This window comes from Xenopus tropicalis, chromosome 3, assembly GCF_000004195.4.
Source record: "Xenopus tropicalis strain Nigerian chromosome 3, UCB_Xtro_10.0, whole genome shotgun sequence".
In the NCBI taxonomy this organism is placed as follows: Eukaryota; Metazoa; Chordata; class Amphibia; order Anura; family Pipidae; genus Xenopus; species Xenopus tropicalis.
In genome coordinates, this window is record NC_030679.2 from 145,014,534 (window position 1) to 145,036,998 (window position 22,465).

At 38.0% G+C, this 22,465-nt stretch overlaps 10 non-coding genes across 10 annotated transcripts; 2 read left to right on the forward strand and 8 right to left on the reverse strand.

The window, feature by feature from the left end:
• Positions 1 to 157: 157 nt before the first annotated feature.
• On the reverse strand, positions 158 to 231 carry trnat-ugu. Its single transcript has one exon. It is a non-coding gene; the product is annotated as a tRNA-Thr (tRNA).
• Positions 232 to 13,786: 13,555 nt separating this feature from the next.
• trnas-gcu lies at positions 13,787 to 13,868 on the reverse strand. The gene has a single exon. It is a non-coding gene; the product is annotated as a tRNA-Ser (tRNA).
• An 873-nt stretch (positions 13,869 to 14,741) lies between these two features.
• Positions 14,742 to 14,815, reverse strand: trnat-agu. Its single transcript has one exon. It is a non-coding gene; the product is annotated as a tRNA-Thr (tRNA).
• Positions 14,816 to 15,465: 650 nt separating this feature from the next.
• On the reverse strand, positions 15,466 to 15,539 carry trnat-ugu. The gene has a single exon. It is a non-coding gene; the product is annotated as a tRNA-Thr (tRNA).
• Positions 15,540 to 16,160: 621 nt separating this feature from the next.
• trnal-uaa lies at positions 16,161 to 16,243 on the forward strand. The gene has a single exon. It is a non-coding gene; the product is annotated as a tRNA-Leu (tRNA).
• Positions 16,244 to 17,538: 1,295 nt separating this feature from the next.
• Positions 17,539 to 17,620, reverse strand: trnas-gcu. The gene has a single exon. It is a non-coding gene; the product is annotated as a tRNA-Ser (tRNA).
• Positions 17,621 to 18,493: 873 nt separating this feature from the next.
• trnat-agu lies at positions 18,494 to 18,567 on the reverse strand. Its single transcript has one exon. It is a non-coding gene; the product is annotated as a tRNA-Thr (tRNA).
• Positions 18,568 to 19,217: 650 nt separating this feature from the next.
• Positions 19,218 to 19,291, reverse strand: trnat-ugu. Its single transcript has one exon. It is a non-coding gene; the product is annotated as a tRNA-Thr (tRNA).
• Positions 19,292 to 19,911: 620 nt separating this feature from the next.
• Positions 19,912 to 19,994, forward strand: trnal-uaa. The gene has a single exon. It is a non-coding gene; the product is annotated as a tRNA-Leu (tRNA).
• Positions 19,995 to 21,494: 1,500 nt separating this feature from the next.
• Positions 21,495 to 21,576, reverse strand: trnas-gcu. The gene has a single exon. It is a non-coding gene; the product is annotated as a tRNA-Ser (tRNA).
• Between the last annotated feature and the right edge of the window lie 889 nt (positions 21,577 to 22,465).

The window sequence follows — 22,465 nt, forward strand, 5'->3', positions numbered from 1 at the left end:
ATACACTTGCCAGGAGACTGACATCTGCATGTAAAACAGGCTGGGAGTTTTCAGAGGAACCATGCTTTAACGGGCAGATACGTTCAGAGAACAGACATGGGTAAGAGAGCCAAAGGCATGCTCTAGCCATTCCCCACAAGCTTTAAAGGAAGAAGGCAGGCACTGCTGAGAGTCGAATTCAGGATCTCCTGTTTACAAGACAGGCGCTTTAACCAACTAAGCCACAGCGCCAACCGGTTGGGGCTGATCCTGTGGACAGAAAGAGAAATAAGCACACTGATGCCCCATTCCGCAACTTCTTTCTCCCTTGCCTGTAAATTCAGTGAGCTACAAGTGTGCACCTTTCTACAAGGTCAGCTAAAAGCTCATTCCCCTCCTCTGAAATGAGTAACTAGGGCCGAGTATGGGGAGCCTGTGGCACTGCAGCTTTATGTTATTTGGTATAGTATGCATGTTGTTTTAGTTTGACTCCTTTCTTTTGCCTACCATACCGACATCATCTTTTCAAAGGCATGCTAGTGAGAGAAATTGCACACAGACGGGAAGCTCGTACTTCCAAGTTTAAGGTTGACGGAAACAAAGAGAGCAAGGCACTGCTGAGAGCTGAACTCAGGACCTCCTGTTTTCTAGAAAGGCACTTTAAATAACTAAGCCACAGCGCCACATGATTGTTGGTGGAGCCTTCCAAAGGGAATCAAAAAGTAGTTTTTATATTATAACTCTGACATTTTTTTTTAGTTACAACACTAACTCATTGGATAATAACACTGCTGACAAGGGTGTGATCCACATATCCCGGCACCTATTCATGGGACCAATCTACTGTGGCTGAGTCTCTCCTTTCATCGTATAACCAGGATGGCCGAGTGGTTAAGGCGTTGGACTTAAGATCCAAATATAAGACTCCCCACTTGGGCAATTGTGCATAATCACCTGCTTTAGTGCAAATGCCTTTAAGCAAAGTTGCCATGCTACATACCAAGAACTTTATTACAATACAAAACTCATCAGCCACAAGCAGCCTGGACTGGCAATCTGTGGGTTCAGGCAAATGCCAGGGGGGCTGTAAGGTGCCACAGACAGTCACTGTTTTTTGGGGTGTTTTTTGTGCCTCTGGGTACCGGCCATTAGTGCTAAAAAATGAAGGGAAATGAATACAAATTCATAGCTTACTAATGCTCCAATGCAACTTTAGATTCAACATCCCCCAAAACTCTTGGGCGGGGCTTATAATGCAGCTAATGTGAGATAGATGAGAAATATAGCAATTTATGAAACAATGAAGTGAGAAATCACTTTGGGAAAATTCCAAACTGTTTTGCAGGTGTTGATTGGGCTGAATATTAATTACTGAAACAAATCAGCAAATAAATCTTAAAAAATGTAAATTAAAAGCATGGGATAGTTGAAAGCTAATTTTGCTGAAATTTCAAGAGTAAGCGCAAAGACGTATATTCAACGTAGAGCTTGGTATTTAGCCAGCCCTTAGCTAAACACTGCCAGAATGGTTACGGTATTGGGCATAAAATCCAATAATTATATGTCCGCGTGGGTTCCAGCCCCACTCAGTAAGAGTTTTAAAGTCTCTTATATATGACTCCCACCTTTGGTAATTGTGTATAATCACCTGCTTCAGTGCAAATACTGTAAGCACTTTCTATAATACACTGCAAGCACAACCGGCACAAGTGATAAATATGAAGTGAGATGTCATTTTGGAATAATAATTTCCAAAATGTTTTGCAGGTGTTTGGCCTGGGTGATGGCCAGAAAAACAGCAGAATCCAATTTCCCTGCTGGAGGAAGTGACACCTGACGATAGTTGGATCAGTTCTAGAGCTTAGTGATTTCTACCTTCTCTACATTGCTGGCATGTACAAAAGTGCATTTTATACAACTAGTATCTTATAGACAATTTAAAATAGTTGATAAAATGTGAGTAGCTTTTCATGCATTATTTTGATAGCTTTAGATGGATAAATGGGATTCATGATTCTAGTTAAAATATCTCACAAATTAATACCAGTGATCTGTAGCATGGGTGGCCAACTTTCACAGTACTTGACCATTCAGCCTTTTGGTTAGATGGTCAGATGACTTCCAGGTTGGCCTGTGTATGTAATATGGGATTTCTGCATTAAAGATGTCAAGAAAATGGAGGCACTGCTGAGAACCAAACTAAGGATGTGTAGTGTATGAGAGAGGCAGCTTAAACAACTGAGCCACAGCACCAACTGGTGTGTGAAGTATTCTGGTTGTTTTTTGAGTGAACCTCAAACATACAGGAAACATCTGAAGAACCTTGGTCAAAGATCTCTCACAAGAGAGAATTTTGGTCAATAGATTTCCTAATTAATAGGTGTAATCAACCAAGTTAAAGATCTTACAAGATATAGGAAACATCTGAAGAAGGTTGGTCAATAGATTTCCTAATTAATAGGTTAAATCAACCAAGTTAAAGATCTCACAAGATACAGGAAAAATCTGAAGAATTTTGGTCAATAGATTTCCTAATTAATAGGTTAAATCAACCAAGTTAAAGATCTCACAAGATACAGGAAACATTTGAAAAAGGTTGGTCAATAGATTTCCTAATTAATAGGTTAAATCAACCAAGTTAAAAATCTCACAAGATACAGGAAACATCTGAAGAAGGTTGGTCAATAGATTTCCTAATTAATAGGTTAAATCAACCAAGTTAAAGATCTCACAAGATATAGGAAACATCTGAAGAAGGTTGGTCAATAGATTTCCTAATTAATAGGTTAAATCAACCAAGTTAAAGATCTCACAAGATATAGGAAACATCTGAAGAAGGTTGGTCAATAGATTTCCTAATAAATAGGTTAAATCAACCAAGTTAAAGATCTCACAAGATACAGGAAACATTTGAAAAAGGTTGGTTAATAGATTTCCTAATTAATAGGTGGAATCAACCAAGTTAAAAATCTCACAAGATATAGGAAACATCTGAAGAAGGTTGGTCAATAGATTTCCTAATTAATATGTGGAATCAACCAAGTTAAAGATCTCACAAAATATAGGAAACATCTGAAGAAGGTTGGTCAATAGATTTCCTAATTAATAGGTGGAATCAACCAAGTTAAAGATCTCTCAAGATATAGGAAACATCTGAAGAAGGTTGGTCAATAGATTTCCTAATTATTAGGTTAAATCAACCAAGTTATAGATCTCACAAGATACAGGAAACATTTGAAAAAAGGTTGGTCAATAGATTTCCTAATTAATAGGTGGAATCAACCAAGTTAAAGATCTCACAAGATATAGGAAACATCTGAAGAAGGTTGGTCAATAGATTTCCTAATTAATAGGTGGAATCAACCAAGTTAAAGATCTCACAAGATATAGGAAACATCTGAAGAAGGTTGGTCAATAGATTTCCTAATTAATAGGTTAAATCAACCAAGTTAAAGATCTCACAAGATACAGGAAAAATCTGAAGAATTTTGGTCAATAGATTTCCTAATTAATAGGTGGAATCAACCAAGTTAAAGATCTCACAAGATATAGGAAACATCTGAAGAAGGTTGGTCAATAGATTTCCTAATTAATAGGTTAAATCAACCAAGTTAAAGATCTCACAAGATATAGGAAACATCTGAAGAAGGTTGGTCAATAGATTTCCTAATAAATAGGTTAAATCAACCAAGTTAAAGATCTCACAAGATACAGGAAACATTTGAAAAAGGTTGGTTAATAGATTTCCTAATTAATAGGTGGAATCAACCAAGTTAAAAATCTCACAAAATATGGGAAACATCTGAAGAAGGTTGGTCAATAGATTTCCTAATTAATAGGTGGAATCAACCAAGTTAAAGATCTCACAAGATATAGGAAACATCTGAAGAAGGTTGGTCAATAGATTTCCTAATTAATAGGTGGAATCAACCAAGTTAAAGATCTCACAAAATATAGGAAACATCTGAAGAAGGTTGGTCAATAGATTTCCTAATTAATAGGTGGAATCAACCAAGTTAAAGATCTCACAAGATATAGGAAACATCTGAAGAAGGTTGGTCAATAGATTTCCTAATTAATAGGTGGAATCAACCAAGTTATAGATCTCACAAGATACAGGAAACATTTGAAAAAAGGTTGGTCAATAGATTTCCTAATTAATAGGTGGAATCAACCAAGTTTTGCCAGATTGTGTGAAGAAGATGGGAGTGTGAACTCTGGATTGGCGGTTCTAGGTGAGGCTGATCTCTCTAACAGCCGGGAGACCAGTTTCACTAGTAGTGGTGGGGAGGAGAGCAGAGCTAGGCCTAAACAGATGGTGTTTATGGGGGATTCGATCATTAGGAAAGTGGATAGGGTAATCTGTCAAGCGGATCGCTTCAACCGGACAGTTTGCTGTCTTCCTGGTGCCAGGGTTCGGCATGTGGTTGATCGGGTTGACACATTATTGGGAGGGGCTGGGCATGACCCGGCTGTCTTGGTACATATCGGTACTAACGACAAAATGAACGGTAGGTGGGGGACTTTAAAGAGTGAGTTCAGGGATCTAGGCTCTAAGATTAGGCAAAGGTCCTCCAATGTCATTTTTTCGGAAATTTTGCCGGTGCCACGTGCAAGTTTAGGGAGACAGCGGGAGATTAGGGAGCTAAATGCGTGGCTAAAGTCTTGGTGTAGGAAGGAAGGGTTTGGGTTCCTAGAGCACTGGGCTGACTTTTCCTTGGGGTACAATCTATACAGCCCTGACGGATTGCACCTCAATGGAAGGGGGTCTGCTGTGCTAGGGGAGAGAATGGTTAAGAGGTTGGAGGAGTGTTTAAACTAGACAAGGGGGGGGTGGGTGAGCTAGAATTCCATGGGAAAATTAGTGTAGACGGGGTAGGGGGACTAGCAAAGGGTTGTGGGGGAGGAGTGAGGGGGGCATATAGTTTATCAGATAAGGAGCTTCCGTTACAAGGAAAGCAGTCTCATAATTGCCTTAGCTCTAATTCTCCCTTAGCTAATGTAAACATCAGAGGGAGAAGTAATAATCTCCGCTGCATGCTGGCTAATGCGCGTAGCTTGTCGGGTAAATTAGGGGAGCTGCAAGCTATTGCATGTATTGAAAATTATGATTTAATAGGTATCACTGAGACCTGGTGGGATGATAAATGCGACTGGGCTGCGAATTTAAATGGGTATACGCTTTTTAGGAGGGACAGAGAGATTAAAAAGGGTGGAGGGGTTTGTCTTTACGTAAAGTCAGACTTAAAGCCATGTAATAAAGACATTACCAATGAAAACGTGGAATCTCTTTGGGTAGAAATTTCAGTAGGGCTGAAGGTCACAAAGAAAATGATCATTGGTGTATGCTATAAACCACCCCGTATAGATGAGGGGGATGAGGCCCAGCTATTGTTGCAAATGGAGGAGGCTTCAAAACTGGGTCAAGTTGTTGTTATGGGGGACTTTAATTATCCGGACATTGACTGGAGTAATGGGGTGGCTAAGTCAGAAAGAGCTAGTAGGTTTGTAAATATGCTAAATGACAACTTTTTATTTCAGGCGGTTCAAGAACCCACTAGGAATGACTCTATTTTGGACCTGGTGATTTCTAATAATGCTGAACTTATCTCTAACATTTGTGTGGGTGAGCATTTGGGGAACAGTGATCACAACATGGTCTCCTTTGAGATAATGCTGCAGAGACAGCGCTATAAGGGAGTAACTAAAACGCTCAATTTTAGACGTGCAGACTTTGCCAGTATAAGGGCATCTCTGCAATGTGTCAACTGGGAAAGGCTTTTCATGGGGTTAGACACAGAAGGAAAATGGAACATCTTTAAAACATTGCTTTGTAGGTATACACAACAGTATATCCCCCTTGTAAGCAAGGAGAGGCATCGCAAAGCAAAACCTTTATGGCTGAATAAAAGTGTTAGTGTCGAGGTTGGTAAGAAAAAATGTGCTTTTAGGGCACTCAAGTTAGCTGGGACAGCGGAAACTTTCATCAGGTACAAGGAAGCAAATAAAGCATGCAAAAAAGCTACCAGGCAAGCTAAAATAGAGATGGAAAGGGATATTGCAGCTAGGAGTAAAAAGAATCCAAAATTATTTTTTAATTATGTGAATAGAAAAAAAATGAAGCAAGAAGGGGTGGGAACTTTATTATCACGGGGGGGTACGTTGGTTGATGAAAACGGGGAAAAAGCTAAAATTTTGAACTCTTATTTTACATCTGTCTATACATCTGAGGAGCCAGATAATGAAGGCTTCCCTTGTAATATGCCCAGTTCTAGTAATTTAGCTACTGGCGCATGGGTCACTCAGGAGGAAATTCAAAAGAGACTTGAACATGTAAAGGTAAACAAAGGTCAAGGGCCGGATGGGATTCATCCCAGGGTATTAAATGAGCTGAGCGCTGTGATTGCCAAACCTCTTCACTTAATTTTTCAGGATTCATTGAGGTCTGGCATGGTGCCAAGAGACTGGCGGATTGCTAATGTGGTGCCGTTATTTAAAAAGGGATCCCGTTCTCAGCCTGAAAACTATAGGCCTGTTAGTCTGACATCAGTAGTAGGAAAACTTTTGGAAGGGGTAATAAGGGATAGGGTATTTGAATACATTGCAGTTCACAATACTATTAGTTTGTGCCAGCATGGTTTTATGCGTAACAGATCTTGCCAGACTAATTAAGTCGCCTTTTATGAGGAGGTGAGCAGGAACCTTGATGCTGGAATGGCAGTTGATGTCATCTACTTGGACTTTGCTAAAGCGTTTGATACAGTACCTCACAGAAGGTTAATGATCAAATTAAGGAATATTGGCCTAGAACATAATATTTGTAATTGGATAGAGAACTGGCTGAAGGATAGAGTACAAAGAGTGGTTGTAAATGGAACATTTTCTAATTGGACCAGTGTGGTTAGTGGAGTACCGCAGGGGTCAGTCCTTGGGCCTTTGCTGTTTAACTTGTTTATTAATGACCTGGAGGTGGGCATAGACAGTACTGTGTCTATTTTTGCTGATGACACTAAATTGTGCAAAACTATAAGTTCCATGCAGGATGCTGCCGCTTTGCAGAGCGATTTGACAAAATTAGATAACTGGGCAGCAAACTGGAAAATGAGGTTCAATGTTGATAAGTGCAAAGTTATGCACTTTGGTAGAAATAATATAAACGCAAACTATCTACTGAATGGTAGTGTGTTGGGGGTTTCCTTAATGGAGAAGGATCTGGGGGTTTTTGTAGATCACAAGTTGTCTAATTCCAGGCAGTGTCATTCTGTGGCTACTAAAGCAAATAAAGTGCTGTCTTGTATAAAAAAAAGGCATTGACTCAAGGGATGAGAACATAATTTTGCCCCTTTATAGGTCCCTGGTAAGGCCTCACCTTGAGTATGCAGTGCAGTTTTGGGCTCCAGTCCTTAAGAAGGATATTAATGAGCTGGAGAAAGTGCAGAGACGTGCAACTAAACTGGTTAAGGGGATGGAAGATTTAAACTATGAGGTGAGACTGTCGAGGTTGGGGTTGTTTTCTCTGGAAAAGAGGCGCTTGAGAGGGGATATGATTACTCTGTACAAGTACATTAGAGGGGATTATAGGCAGTTGGGGGATGTTCTTTTTTCCCATAAAAACAATCAACGCTACAGAGGTCACCCCTTTAGATTAGAGGAAAGGAGCTTCCATTTGAAGCAGCATAGGTGGTTTTATACGGTGAGGGCAGTGAGGTTGTGGAATGCCCTTCCTAGTGATGTGGTAATGGCAGATTCTGTTAATGCCTTTAAGAGGGGCCTGGATGAGTTCTTGATCAATCAGAATATCAAAGGCTATTGTGATACTAATATCTACAGTTAGTACTAGTGGTTGTATTTATAGTTTATGTATGTGAGTGTATAGATTGGTAGGTGTGGGTTAGGTGTGCTGGGTTTACTTGGATGGGTTGAACTTGATTGACACTGGTCTTTTTTCAACCCTATGTAACTATGTAACTATGTAACTAAGTTAAAGATCTCACAAGATATAGGAAACATCTGAAGAAGGTTGGTCAATAGATTTCCTAATTAATAGGTGGAATCAACCAAGTTAAAGATCTCACAAGATATAGGAAACATCTGAAGAAGGTTGGTCAATAGATTTCCTAATTAATAGGTTAAATCAACCAAGTTAAAGATCTCACAAGATACAGGAAAAATCTGAAGAATTTTGGTCAATAGATTTCCTAATTAATAGGTGGAATCAACCAAGTTAAAGATCTCACAAGATATAGGAAACATCTGAAGAAGGTTGGTCAATAGATTTCCTAATTAATAGGTTAAATCAACCAAGTTAAAGATTTCACAAGATATAGGAAAGATCTGAAGAAGGTTGGTCAATAGATTTCCTAATAAATAGGTTAAATCAACCAAGTTAAAGATCTCACAAGATACAGGAAACATTTGAAAAAGGTTGGTTAATAGATTTCCTAATTAATAGGTGGAATCAACCAAGTTAAAAATCTCACAAGATATAGGAAACATCTGAAGAAGGTTGTTCAATAGATTTCCTAATTAAAAGGAGGAATCAACCAAGTTAAAGATCTCACAAGATATAGGAAACATCTGAAGAATCTTGGTCAATAGATTTCCTAATTAATAGGTTAAATCAACCAAGTTAAAGATCTCACAAGATACAGGAAACATTTGAAAAAGGTTGGTCAATAGATTTCCTAATTAATAGGTGGAATCAACCAAGTTAAAAATCTCACAAGATATAGGAAACATCTGAAGAAGGTTGGTCAATAGATTTCCTAATTTATAGGTTGAATCAACCAAGTTAAAGATCTCACAAGATATAGGAAACATCTGAAGAAGGTTGGTCAATAGATTTCCTAATTAATAGGTGGAATCAACCAAGTTAAAGATCTCACAAGATATAGGAAACATCTGAAGAAGGTTGGTCAATAGATTTCCTAATTAATAGGTTAAATCAACCAAGTTATAGATCTCACAAGATACAGGAAACATTTGAAAAAGGTTGGTCAATAGATTTCCTAATTAATAGGTGGAATCAACCAAGTTAAAGATCTCACAAGATATAGGAAACATCTGAACAAGGTTGGTCAATAGATTTCCTAATTAATAGGTGGAATCAACCAAGTTAAAGATCTCACAAGATATAGGAAACATCTGAAGAAGGTTGGTCAATAGATTTCCTAATTAATAGGTGGAATCATCCAAGTTAAAGATCTCACAAAATATAGGAAACATCTGAACAAGGTTGGTCAATAGATTTCCTAATTAATAGGTGGAATCAACCAAGTTAAAGATCTCACAAGATATAGGAAACATCTGAAGAAGGTTGATCAATAGATTTCCTAATTAATAGGTTAAATTAACCAAGTTATAGATCTCACAAGATACAGGAAACATTTGAAAAAAGGTTGGTCAATAGATTTCCTAATTAATAGGTGGAATCAACCAAGTTAAAGATCTCACAAGATATAGGAAACATCTGAAGAATGTTGGTCAATAGATTTCCTAATTAATAGGTGGAATCAACCAAGTTAAAGATCTCACAAGATATAGGAAACATCTGAAGAAGGTTGGTCAATAGATTTCCTAATTAATAGGTTAAATCAACCAAGTTAAAGATCTCACAAGATACAGGAAAAATCTGAAGAATTTTGGTCAATAGATTTCCTAATTAATAGGTGGAATCAACCAAGTTAAAGATCTCACAAGATATAGGAAACATCTGAAGAAGGTTGGTCAATAGATTTCCTAATTAATAGGTTAAATCAACCAAGTTAAAGATCTCAAAAGATACAGGAAAAATCTGAAGAATTTTGGTCAATAGATTTCCTAATTAATAGGTGGAATCAACCAAGTTAAAGATCTCACAAGATACAGGAAACATTTGAAAAAGGTTGGTCAATAGATTTCCTAATTAATAGGTGGAATCAACCAAGTTAAAAATCTCACAAGATATAGGAAACATCTGAAGAAGGTTGTTCAATAGATTTCCTAATTAATAGGAGGAATCAACCAAGTTAAAGATCTCACAAGATATAGGAAACATCTGAAGAAGGTTGGTCAATAGATTTCCTAATTAATAGGTTAAATCAACCAAGTTAAAGATCTCACAAGATATAGGAAACATCTGAAGAAGGTTGGTCAATAGATTTCCTAATTTATAGGTTGAATCAACCAAGTTAAAGATCTCACAAGATATAGGAAACATCTGAAGAAGGTTGGTCAATAGATTTCCTAATTAATAGGTTAAATCAACCAAGTTAAAGATCTCACAAGATACAGGAAACATTTGAAAAAGGTTGGTCAATAGATTTCCTAATTAATAGGTGGAATCAACCAAGTTAAAAATCTCACAAGATATAGGAAACATCTGAAGAAGGTTGGTCAATAGATTTCCTAATTTATAGGTTGAATCAACCAAGTTAAAGATCTCACAAGATATAGGAAACATCTGAAGAAGGTTGGTCAATAGATTTCCTAATTAATAGGTGGAATCATCCAAGTTAAAGATCTCACAAAATATAGGAAACATCTGAACAAGGTTGGTCAATAGATTTCCTAATTAATAGGTGGAATCAACCAAGTTAAAGATCTCACAAGATATAGGAAACATCTGAAGAAGGTTGGTCAATAGATTTCCTAATTAATAGGTTAAATTAACCAAGTTATAGATCTCACAAGATACAGGAAACATTTGAAAAAAGGTTGGTCAATAGATTTCCTAATTAATAGGTGGAATCAACCAAGTTAAAGATCTCACAAGATATAGGAAACATCTGAAGAAGGTTGGTCAATAGATTTCCTAATTAATAGGTGGAATCAACCAAGTTAAAGATCTCACAAGATATAGGAAACATCTGAAGAAGGTTGGTCAATAGATTTCCTAATTAATAGGTTAAATCAACCAAGTTAAAGATCTCAGAAGATACAGGAAATATCTGAAGAATTTTGGTCAATAGATTTCCTAATTAATAGGTGGAATCAACCAAGTTAAAGATCTCACAAGATACAGGAAACATTTGAAAAAGGTTGGTCAATAGATTTCCTAATTAATAGGTGGAATCAACCAAGTTAAAAATCTCACAAGATATAGGAAACATCTGAAGAAGGTTGTTCAATAGATTTCCTAATTAATAGGAGGAATCAACCAAGTTAAAGATCTCACAAGATATAGGAAACATCTGAAGAAGGTTGGTCAATAGATTTCCTAATTAATAGGTTAAATCAACCAAGTTAAAGATCTCACAAGATACAGGAAACATTTGAAAAAGGTTGGTCAATAGATTTCCTAATTAATAGGTAGAATCAACCAAGTTAAAAATCTCACAAGATATAGGAAACATCTGAAGAAGGTTGGTCAATAGATTTCCTAATTTATAGGTTGAATCAACCAAGTTAAAGATCTCACAAGATATAGGAAACATCTGAAGAAGGTTGGTCAATAGATTTCCTAATTAATAGGTGGAATCAACCAAGTTAAAGATCTCACAAGATATAGGAAACATCTGAAGAAGGTTGGTCAATAGATTTCCTAATTAATAGGTTAAATCAACCAAGTTATAGATCTCAAAAGATACAGGAAACATTTGAAAAAGGTTGGTCAATAGATTTCCTAATTAATAGGTGGAATCAACCGAGTTAAAGATCTCACAAGATATAGGAAACATCTGAAGAAGGTTGGTCAATAGATTTCCTAATTAATAGGTGGAATCAACCAAGTTAAAGATCTCACAAGATATAGGAAACATCTGAAGAAGGTTGGTCAATAGATTTCCTAATTAATAGGTTAAATCAACCAAGTTAAAGATCTCACAAGATACAGGAAAAATCTGAAGAATTTTGGTCAATAGATTTCCTAATTAATAGGTGGAATGAACCAAGTTAAAGATCTCACAAGATATAGGAAACATCTGAAGAAGGTTGGTCAATAGATTTCCTAATTAATACGTTAAATCAACCAAGTTAAAGATCTCACAAGATACAGGATACATTTGAAAAAGGTTGGTCAATAGATTTCCTAATTAATAGGTGGAATCAACCAAGTTAAACATCTCACAAGATATAGGAAACATCTGAAGAAGGTTGGTCAATAGATTTCCTAATTAATAGGTGGAATCAAACAAGTTAAAGATCTCACAAGATATAGGAAACATCTGAAGTCGGTTGGTTAATAGATTTCCTAATTAATAGGTGGAATCAACCAATTTAAAGATCTCACAAGATATAGTAAACATCTGAAGAAGGTTGTTCACTAGATTTCCTAATTAATAGGTTAAATCAACCAAGTTAAAGATCTCACAAGATACAGGAAACATTTGAAAAAGGTTGGTCAATAGATTTCCTAATTAATAGGTGGAATCAACCAAGTTAAAAATCTCACAAGATATAGGAAACATCTGAAGAAGGTTGGTCAATAGATTTCCTAATTAATAGGTGGAATCAACCAAGTTAAAGATCTCACAAGATATAGGAAACATCTGAAGAAGATTGGTCAATAGATTTCCTAATTAATAGGTTAAATCAACAAAGTTATAGATCTCACAAGATACAGGAAACATTTGAAAAAGGTTGGTCAATAGATTTCCTAATTAATAGGTGGAATCAACCAAGTTAAAGATCTCACAAGATATAGGAAACATCTGAAGAAGGTTGGTCAATAGATTTCCTAATTAATAGGTGGAATCAACCAAGTTATAGATCTCACAAGATATAGGAAACATCTGAAGAAGGTTGGTCAATAGATTTCCTAATTAATAGGTTAAATCAACCAAGTTAAAGATCTCACAAGATACAGGAAAAATCTGAAGAATTTTGGTCAATAGATTTCCTAATTAATAGGTGGAATCAACCAAGTTAAAGATCTCACAAGATACAGGAAACATCTGAAGAAGGTTGGTCAATAGATTTCCTAATTAATAGGTTAAATCAACCAAGTTAAAGATCTCACAAGATACAGGAAACATTTGAAAAAGGTTGGTCAATAGATTTCCTAATTAATAGGTGGAATCAACCAAGTTAAAAATCTCACAAGATATAGGAAACATCTGAAGAAGGTTGGTCAATAGATTTCCTAATTAATAGGTGGAATCAACCAAGTTAAAGATCTCACAAGATATAGGAAACATCTGAAGAAGGTTGGTCAATAGATTTCCTAATTAATAGGTGGAATCAACCAAGTTAAAGATCTCACAAGATATAGGAAACATCTGAAGAAGGTTGGTCAATAGATTTCCTAATTAATAGGTTAAATCAACCAAGTTAAAGATCTCACAAGATACAGGAAACATTTGAAAAAGGTTGGTCAATAGATTTCCTAATTAATAGGTGGAATCAACCAAGTTAAAAATCTCACAAGATATAGGAAACATCTGAAGAAGGTTGGTCAATAGATTTCCTAATTAATAGGTTAAATCAACCAAGTTAAAGATCTCACAAGATATAGGAAACATCTGAAGAAGGTTGGTCAATAGATTTCTTAATCAATAGATGGAATCAATCAAATCATAGATCTCACAAAATGCTATAAAGCAATACATGGTGCATTCTTCACTGTAACTTCTCTTTATAGTAGCCCATCAGTTCCACTCATAGTAATAGGATCTGGGTTACATTGTCTTTAGCTTATAGAGAAGTACTACAGGTATTAACTGATTTCAATGTCACTGTCCAAAGCTCTTCCTTACTTTGGCTCAGATCAGGTAATTGGGGCTATGTACGGACAATATAGATGCATAGCGTTCCACAAGCAACTTGATGAACTTTTCTGAAAGGTAACGGACTACAGTATTGAACATATTCACTACATGAAAACTTCTACCGACGAGGATGGGATTCGAACCCACGCGTGCTGAGCACAATGGATTAGCAGTCCATCGCCTTAACCACTCGGCCACCTCGTCCATTGGACATGCGAGCTCCCCTTTGTTTTCTGTTTTTAATGGACAGTATACATCCATTTTCAATATTAGCTTAATGAGTAGGACTTGTGCTGAATATACTTTTTGCCTATTGTTGTAATTAAGGAAATATCTATGGTTTCTGTTTTTTCTGCCACTAAACAAGAATATCAAGCCAGTTTCACTTTAGCACTTCCTGCCACTTCCTACCAATTCAAAAGAACATAAAAGGATCTGATAAAACTAATTATCAGTCCACAGAGAAGCCCATGATAATGAGTTCCTGAAAGGCTACTACGTAGAGAAGAGAGGGTTTTTTTGTTATAAAAATATCTGAACAATTTGCCCTGTTTATATAGAAGAGGGGGGTAAGGTCAGTGAAAATAGCCTAATTTTAAAATGAATGTATAATAACGGTAATAAAAAATAAAGTAATAGTCATTTTAATTACAAGTCCCATTTAAATTCACAAAAAACACACAATTTTCTTTACACAAGCCATTTTTTGTCAAGTACTACTTTATTTTCACAATCACTATTACTCAGTCGAAAGAAGGTGTCAGCTGCAAAGAAGGGAGGGGAATATCCATCCCATAGCATTGGTAGTCTAATCATGTACATAACAAGGACCAAACATGGAGTAGCTTCAATAGGAAAAATGTGAGATCAACAAAAGCCTCATTCATTGCCAGGGAGTATACTGCCCCCGTTTTGAAGTGAGAAGAGCCGCAACTCTTTTTAGTTCAGCTCACAGCAAAGCTAATTGGCTATCCCTATGGACTATTCAGTTGGCCATACAGTAGGCCATCCAGTAATTGCCATGTTTACCCGTAATTGGACTACCTCAAACAGAATGGAATCTTATAGATGAAAATGAGGCACTGCTGAGATTCGAACTCAGGATCTCCTGCTTACTAGACAGGCGCTTTAACCAACTAAGCCACAGCGCCAGACTACAGCCTCTGTCAAGGGCATAAAAATAAAAAATGGGCACATGCAGAAGATTGCACCAAGATCAGGATTATTGGGCAAGTATTACTTGCTGTTAAACTCTCGAGATATCTGTTAGACAGGTGGATAATTAAGAAGAAGAAGGCCTTGATTGAAACATATTTGTCAGCTCTGCATTAAAACTCATGACAAATTTTTGATTCAGGTGTGAGCCTTGCTCCTTGGCAGGCGTGAGCAGCGCTCATTAGCAAAACCAAATCAACAACCTGAACACATCCTTTATTACCAAGGAATTTCCCCCCAACGCACATGTTTTACCTCCAACCACCAATACCTTTCATCCCCAGTCTGTAGCTTGAAGCTCAGTAAGCCTAGCTACTTTGCAATCTTGACAGGAACATTATTCGGGCTAAGCATGAAAAGATGTGTCTAATTGACCCAAGACACAGTTCCACACTTTGATGGGAAGCGGCCGTTGCTTGGTTGGTAGGCATACACTTGCCAGGAGACTGACATCTGCATGTAAAACAGGCTGGGAGTTTTCAGAGGAACCATGCTTTAACTGCCAGATACGTTCAGAGAACAGACATGGGCAAGAGAGCCAAAGGCAAGCTCTAGCCATTCCCCGCAAGCTTTAAAGGAAGAAGGCAGGCACTGCTGAGAGTCAAACTCAGGATCTCCTGTTTACAAGACAGGCGCTTTAACCAACTAAGCCACAGCGCCAACCGGTTGGGGCTGATCCTGTGGACAGAAAGAGAAATAAGCACACTGATGCCCCATTCCGCAACTTCTTTCTCCCTTGCCTGTAAATTCAGTGAGCTACAAGTGTGCACCTTTCTACAAGGGCAGCTAAAAGCTCATTCCCCTCCTCTGAAATGAGTAACTAGGGCCGAGTATGGGGAGCCTGTGGCACTGCAGCTTTATGTTATTTGGTATGGTATGCATGTCGTTTTAGTTTGACTCCTTTCTTTTGCCTACCATACCGACATCATCTTTTCAAAGGCATGCTAGTGAGAGAAATTGCACACAGGCGGGAAGCTCGTACTTCCAAGTTTAAGGTTGACGGAAACAAAGAGAGCAAGGCACTGCTGAGAGCTGAACTCAGGACCTCCTGTTTACTAGACAGGCACTTTAAATAACTAAGCCACAGCGCCACATGATTTTTGGTGGAGCCTTCCAAAGGGAATCAAAAAGTAGTTTTTATATTATAACTCTGACATTTTTTTTTAGTTACAACACTAACTCATTGGATAATAACACTGCTGACAAGGGTGTGATCCACATATCCCGGCACCTATTCATGAAACCAATCTACTGTGGCTGAGTCTCTCCTTTCATCGTATAACCAGGATGGCCGAGTGGTTAAGGCGTTGGACTTAAGATCCAATGGATGTATATCCGCGTGGGTTCAAACCCCACTCCTGGTAAATGTTTTTCAAGTCTCAAATATAAGACTCCCCACTTGGGCAATTGTGCATAATCACCTGCTTCAGTGCAAATGCCTTTAAGCAAAGTTGCCATGCTACATACCAAGAACTTTATTACAATACAAAACTCATCAGCCACAAGCAGCCTGGACTGGCAATCTGTGGGTTCAGGCAAATGCCAGGGGGGCTGTAAGGTGCCACAGACAGTCACTGTTTTTTGGGCTGGGGGGGCTGTTTGTGCCTCTGGGTACCGGCCATTAGTGCTAAAAAATGAAGGGAAATGAATACAAATTCATAGCTTACTAATGCTCCAATCGCCAATGTGGCCAACTTTCACAGTACTTGACCATTCAGCCTTTTGGTTAGATGGTCAGATGACTTCCAGGTTGGCCTGTGTATGTAATATGGGATTTCTGCATTAAAGATGTCAAGAAAATGGAGGCACTGCTGAGAACCAAACTAAGGATGTGTAGTGTATGAGAGAGGCAGCTTAAACAACCGAGCCACAGCACCAACTGGTATGTGAGGTATTCTGGTTGTTTTTTGAGTGAACATCAAACATACAGGAAACATCTGAAGAACCTTGGTCAAAGATCTCTCACAAGAGAGAATTTTGGTCAATAGATTTCCTATTTAATAGGTGGAATCAACCAAGTTAAAGATCTCAAAAGATACAGGAAACATGTGAAGAAGGTTGGTCAATAGATTTCTTAATTAATATGTTAAATAAACCAAGTTAAAGATCTCACAAGATACAGGAAAAATCTGAAGAATTTTGGTCAATAGATTTCCTAATTAATAGGTGGAATCAACCAAGTTAAAGATCTCACAAGATACAGGAAACATTTGAAAAAGGTTGGTCAATAGATTTCCTAATTAATAGGTGGAATCAACCAAGTTAAAAATCTCACAAGATATAGGAAACATCTGAAGAAGGTTGGTCAATAGATTTCCTAATTAATAGGTTAAATCAACCAAGTTAAAGATCTCACAAGATGCTATAAAGCAATACATGGTGCATTCTTCACTGTAACTTCTTTTTATAGTAGCCCATCAGTTCCACTCATAGTGATAGGATCTGGGTTACATTGTCTTTAGCTTATAGAGAAGTACTACAGGTATTAACTGATTTCAATGTCACTGTCCACAGCTCTTCCTTACTTTGGCTCAGATCAGGTAATTGGGGCTGTGTACGGACAAAATAGATGCGTAGCGTTCCACAAGCAACTTGATGAACTTTTCTGAAAGGTAACGGACTACAGTATTGAACATATTCACTACATGAAAACTTCTACCGACGAGGATGGGATTCGAACCCACGCGTGCTGAGCACAATGGATTAGCAGTCCATCGCCTTAACCACTCGGCCACCTCGTCCATTGGACATCTGAGGTCCCCTTTGTTTTCTGTTTTTAAGGGACAGTATACATCCATTTTCAATATTAGCTTAATGAGTAGGACTTGTGCTGAATATACTTTTTGCCTATTGTTGTAATTAAGGAAATATCTATGGTTTCTGTTTTTTCTGCCACTAAACAAGAATATGAAGCCAGTTTCACTTTAGCACTTCCTGCCACTTCCTACCAATTCAAAAGAACATAAAAGGATCTGATAAAACTAATTATCAGTCCACAGAGAAGCCCATGATAATGAGTTCCTGAAAGGCTACTACGTAGAGAAGAGAGGGTTTTTTTGTTATAAAAATATCTGAACAATTTGCCCTGTTTATATAGAAGAGGGGGGTAAGGTCAGTGAAAATAGCCTAATTTTAAAATGAATGTATAATAACGGTAATAAAAAATAAAGTAATAGTCATTTTAATTACAAGTCCCATTTAAATTCAGAAAAAACACACAATTTTCTTTACACAAGTCATTTTTTGTCAAGTACTACTTTATTTTCACAATCACTATTACTCAGTCGAAAGAAGGTGTCAGCTGCAAAGAAGGGAGGGGAATATCCATCCCATAGCATTGGTAGTCTAATCATGTACATAACAAGGACCAAACATGGAGTAGCTTCAATAGGAAAAAAGTAAGATCAACAAAAGCCTCATTCATTGCCAGGGAGTATACTGCCCACGTTTGGAAGTGAGAAGAGACGCAACTCTTTCTAGTTCAGCTCACAGCAAAGCTAATTGGCTATCCCTATGGACTATTCAGTTGGCCATCCAGTAGGCCATCCAGTAATTGCCATGTTTACCCGTAATTGGACTACCTCAAACAGAATGGAATCTTATAGATGAAAATGAGGCACTGCTGAGATTTGAACTCAGGATCTCCTGTTTACTAGACAGGCGCTTTAACCAACTAAGCCACAGCGCCAGACTACAGCCTCTGTCAAGGGCATAAAAATAAAAAATGGGCACATGCAGAAGATTGCACCAAGATCAGGATTATTGGGCAAGTATTACTTGCTGTTAAACTCTCGAGATATCTGTTAGACAGGTGGATAATTAAGAAGAAGAAGGCCTTGATTGAAACATATTTGTCAGCTCTGCATTAAAACTCATGACAAAATCTTGATTCAGGTGTGAGCCTTGCTCCTTGGCAGGCGTGAGCAGCGCTTATTAGCAAAACCAAATCAACAACCTGAACACATCCTTTATTACCAAGGAATTTCCCCCCAACGCACATGTTTTACCTCCAACCACCAATACCTTTCGTCCCCAGTCTGTAGCTTGAAGCTCAGTAAGCCTAGCTACTTTGCAATCTTGACAGGAACATTATTCGGGCTAAGCATGAAAAGATGTGTCTAATTGACCCAAGACACAGTTCCACACTTTGATAGGAAGCGGCCGTTGCTTGGTTGGTAGGCATACACTTGCCAGGAGACTGACATCTGCATGTAAAACAGGCTGGGAGTTTTCAGAGGAACCATGCTTTAACGGGCAGATACGTTCAGAGAACAGACATGGGCAAGAGAGCCAAAGGCACGCTCTAGCCATTTCACGCAAGCTTTAAAGGAAGAAGGCAGGCACTGCTGAGAGACGAACTCAGGATCTCCTGTTTACAAGACAGGCGCTTTAACCAACTAAGCCACAGCGCCAACCGGTTGGGGCTGATCCTGTGGACAGAAAGAGAAATAAGCACACTGATGCCCCATTCCGCAACTTCGTTCTCCCTTGCCTGTAAATTCAGTGAGCTACAAGTGTGCACCTTTCTACAAGGGCAGCTAAAAGCTCATTCCCCTCCTCTGAAATGAGTAACTAGGGCCGAGTATGGGGAGCCTGTGGCACTGCAGCTTTATGTTATTTGGTATAGTATGCATGTCGTTTTAGTTTGACTCCTTTCTTTTGCCTACCATACCGACATCATCTTTTCAAAGGCATGCTAGTGAGAGAAATTGCACACAGGCGGGAAGCTCGTACTTCCAAGTTTAAGGTTGACGGAAACAAAGAGAGCAAGGCACTGCTGAGAGCTGAACTCAGGACCTCCTGTTTATTAGACAGGCACTTTAAATAACTAAGTCACAGCGCCACATGATATTTGGTGGAGCCTTCCAAAGGGAATCAAAAAGTAGTTTTTATATTATAACTCTGACATTTTTTTTAGTTACAACACTAACTCATTGGATAATAACACTGCTGACAAGGGTGTGATCCACATATCCCGGCACCTATTCATGGGACCAATCTACTGTGGCTGAGTCTCTCCTTTCATCGTATAACCAGGATGGCCGAGTGGTTAAGGCGTTGGACTTAAGATCCAATGGATGTATATCTGCGTGGGTTCAAACCCCACTCCTGGTAAATGTTTTTCAAGTCTCAAATATAAGACTCCCCACTTGGGCAATTGTGAATAATCACCTGCTTTACTGCAAATGCCTTTAAGCAAAGTTGCCATGCTACATACCAAGAACTTTATTACAATACAAAACTCATCAGCCACAAGCAGCCTGGACTGGCAATCTGTGGGTTCAGGCAAATGCCAGGGGGGCTGTAAGGTGCCACAGACAGTCACTGTTTTTTGGGCTGGGGGGCCTGTTTGTGCCTCTGGGTACCGGCCATTAGTGCTAAAAAATGAAGGGAAATGAATACAAATTCATAGCTTACTAATGCTCCAATCGCCAATGAGGCCAACTTTCACAGTACTTGACCATTCGGCCTTTTGGTTAGATGGTCAGATGACTTCCAGGTTGGCCTGTGTATGTAATATGGGTTTTCTGCAATAAAGATGTCAAGAAAATGGAGGCACTGCTGAGAACCAAACTAAGGATGTGTAGTGTATGAGAGAGGCAGCGTAAACAACCGAGCCACAGCACCAACTGGTATGTGAGGTATTCTGGTTTTTTTTTGAGTGAACATCAAACATACAGGAAACATCTGAAGAACCTTGGTCAAAGATCTCTCACAAGAGAGAATTTTGGTCAATAGATTTCCTATTTAATAGGTGGAATCAACCAAGTTAAAGATCTCAAAAGATACAGGAAACATGTGAAGAAGGTTGGTCAATAGATTTCCTAATTAATAGGTTAAATCAACCAAGTTAAAGATCTCACAAGATACAGGAAAAATCTGGAGAATTTTGGTCAATAGATTTCCTAATTAATAGGTGGAATCAACCAAGTTAAAGATCTCACAAGATACAGGAAACATTTGAAAAAGGTTGGTCAATAGATTTCCTAATTAATAGGTGGAATCAACCAAGTTAAAAATCTCACAAGATACAGGAAAAATCTGAAGAATTTTGGTCAATAGATTTCCTAATTAATAGGTGGAATCAACCAAGTTAAAGATCTCACAAGATACAGGAAACATTTGAAAAAGGTTGGTCAATAGATTTCCTAATTAATATGTGGAATCAACCAAGTTAAAAATCTCACAAGATACAGGAAACATCTGAAGAAGGTAAGTTAAAGATCTCACAAGATATAGGAAACATCTGAAGAAGGTTGGTCAATAGATTTCCTAATCAATAGATGGAATCAATCAAATCATAGATCTCACAAAATGCTATAAAGCAATACATGGTGCATTCTTCACTGTAACTTCTTTTTATAGTAGCCCATCAGTTCCACTCATAGTGATAGGATCTGGGTTACATTGTCTTTAGCTTATAGAGAAGTACTACAGGTATTAACTGATTTCAATGTCACTGTCCACAGCTCTTCCTTACTTTGGCTCAGATCAGGTAATTGGGGCTGTGTACGGACAATATAGATGCATAGCGTTCCACAAGCAACTTGATGAACTTTTCTGAAAGGTAACGGACTACAGTATTGAACATATTCACTACATGAAAACTTCTACCGACGAGGATGGGATTCGAACCCACGCGTGCTGAGCACAATGGATTAGCAGTCCATCGCCTTAACCACTCGGCCACCTCGTCCATTGGACATGCGAGGTCCCCTTTGTTTTCTGTTTTTAAGGGACAGTATACATCCATTTTCAATATTAGCTTAATGAGTAGGACTTGTGCTGAATATACTTTTTGCCTATTGTTGTAATTAAGGAAATATCTATGGTTTCTGTTTTTTCTGCCACTAAACAAGAATATCAAGCCAGTTTCACTTTAGCACTTCCTGCCACTTCCTACCAATTCAAAAGAACATAAAAGGATCTGATAAAACTAATTATCAGTCCACAGAGAAGCCCATGATAATGAGTTCCTGAAAGGCTACTACGTAGAGAAGAGAGGGTTTTTTTGTTATAAAAATATCTGAACAATTTGCCCTGTTTATATAGAAGAGGGGGGTAAGGTCAGTGAAAATAGCCTAATTTTAAAATGAATGTATAATAACGGTAATAAAAAATAAAGTAATAGTCATTTTAATTACAAGTCCCATTTAAATTCACAAAAAACACACAATTTTCTTTACACAAGCCATTTTTTGTCAAGTACTACTTTATTTTCACAATCACTATTACTCAGTCGAAAGAAGGTGTCAGCTGCAAAGAAGGGAGGGGAATATCCATCCCATAGCATTGGTAGTCTAATCATGTACATAACAAGGACCAAACATGGAGTAGCTTCAATAGGAAAAAAGTGAGATCAACAAAAGCCTCATTCATTGCCAGGGAGTATACTGCCCACGTTTGGAAGTGAGAAGAGCCGCAACTCTTTCTAGTTCAGCTCACAGCAAAGCTAATTGGCTATCCCTATGGACTATTCAGTTGGCCATCCAGTAGGCCATCCAGTAATTGCCATGTTTACCCGTAATTGGACTACCTCAAACAGAATGGAATCTTATAGATGAAAATGAGGCACTGCTGAGACT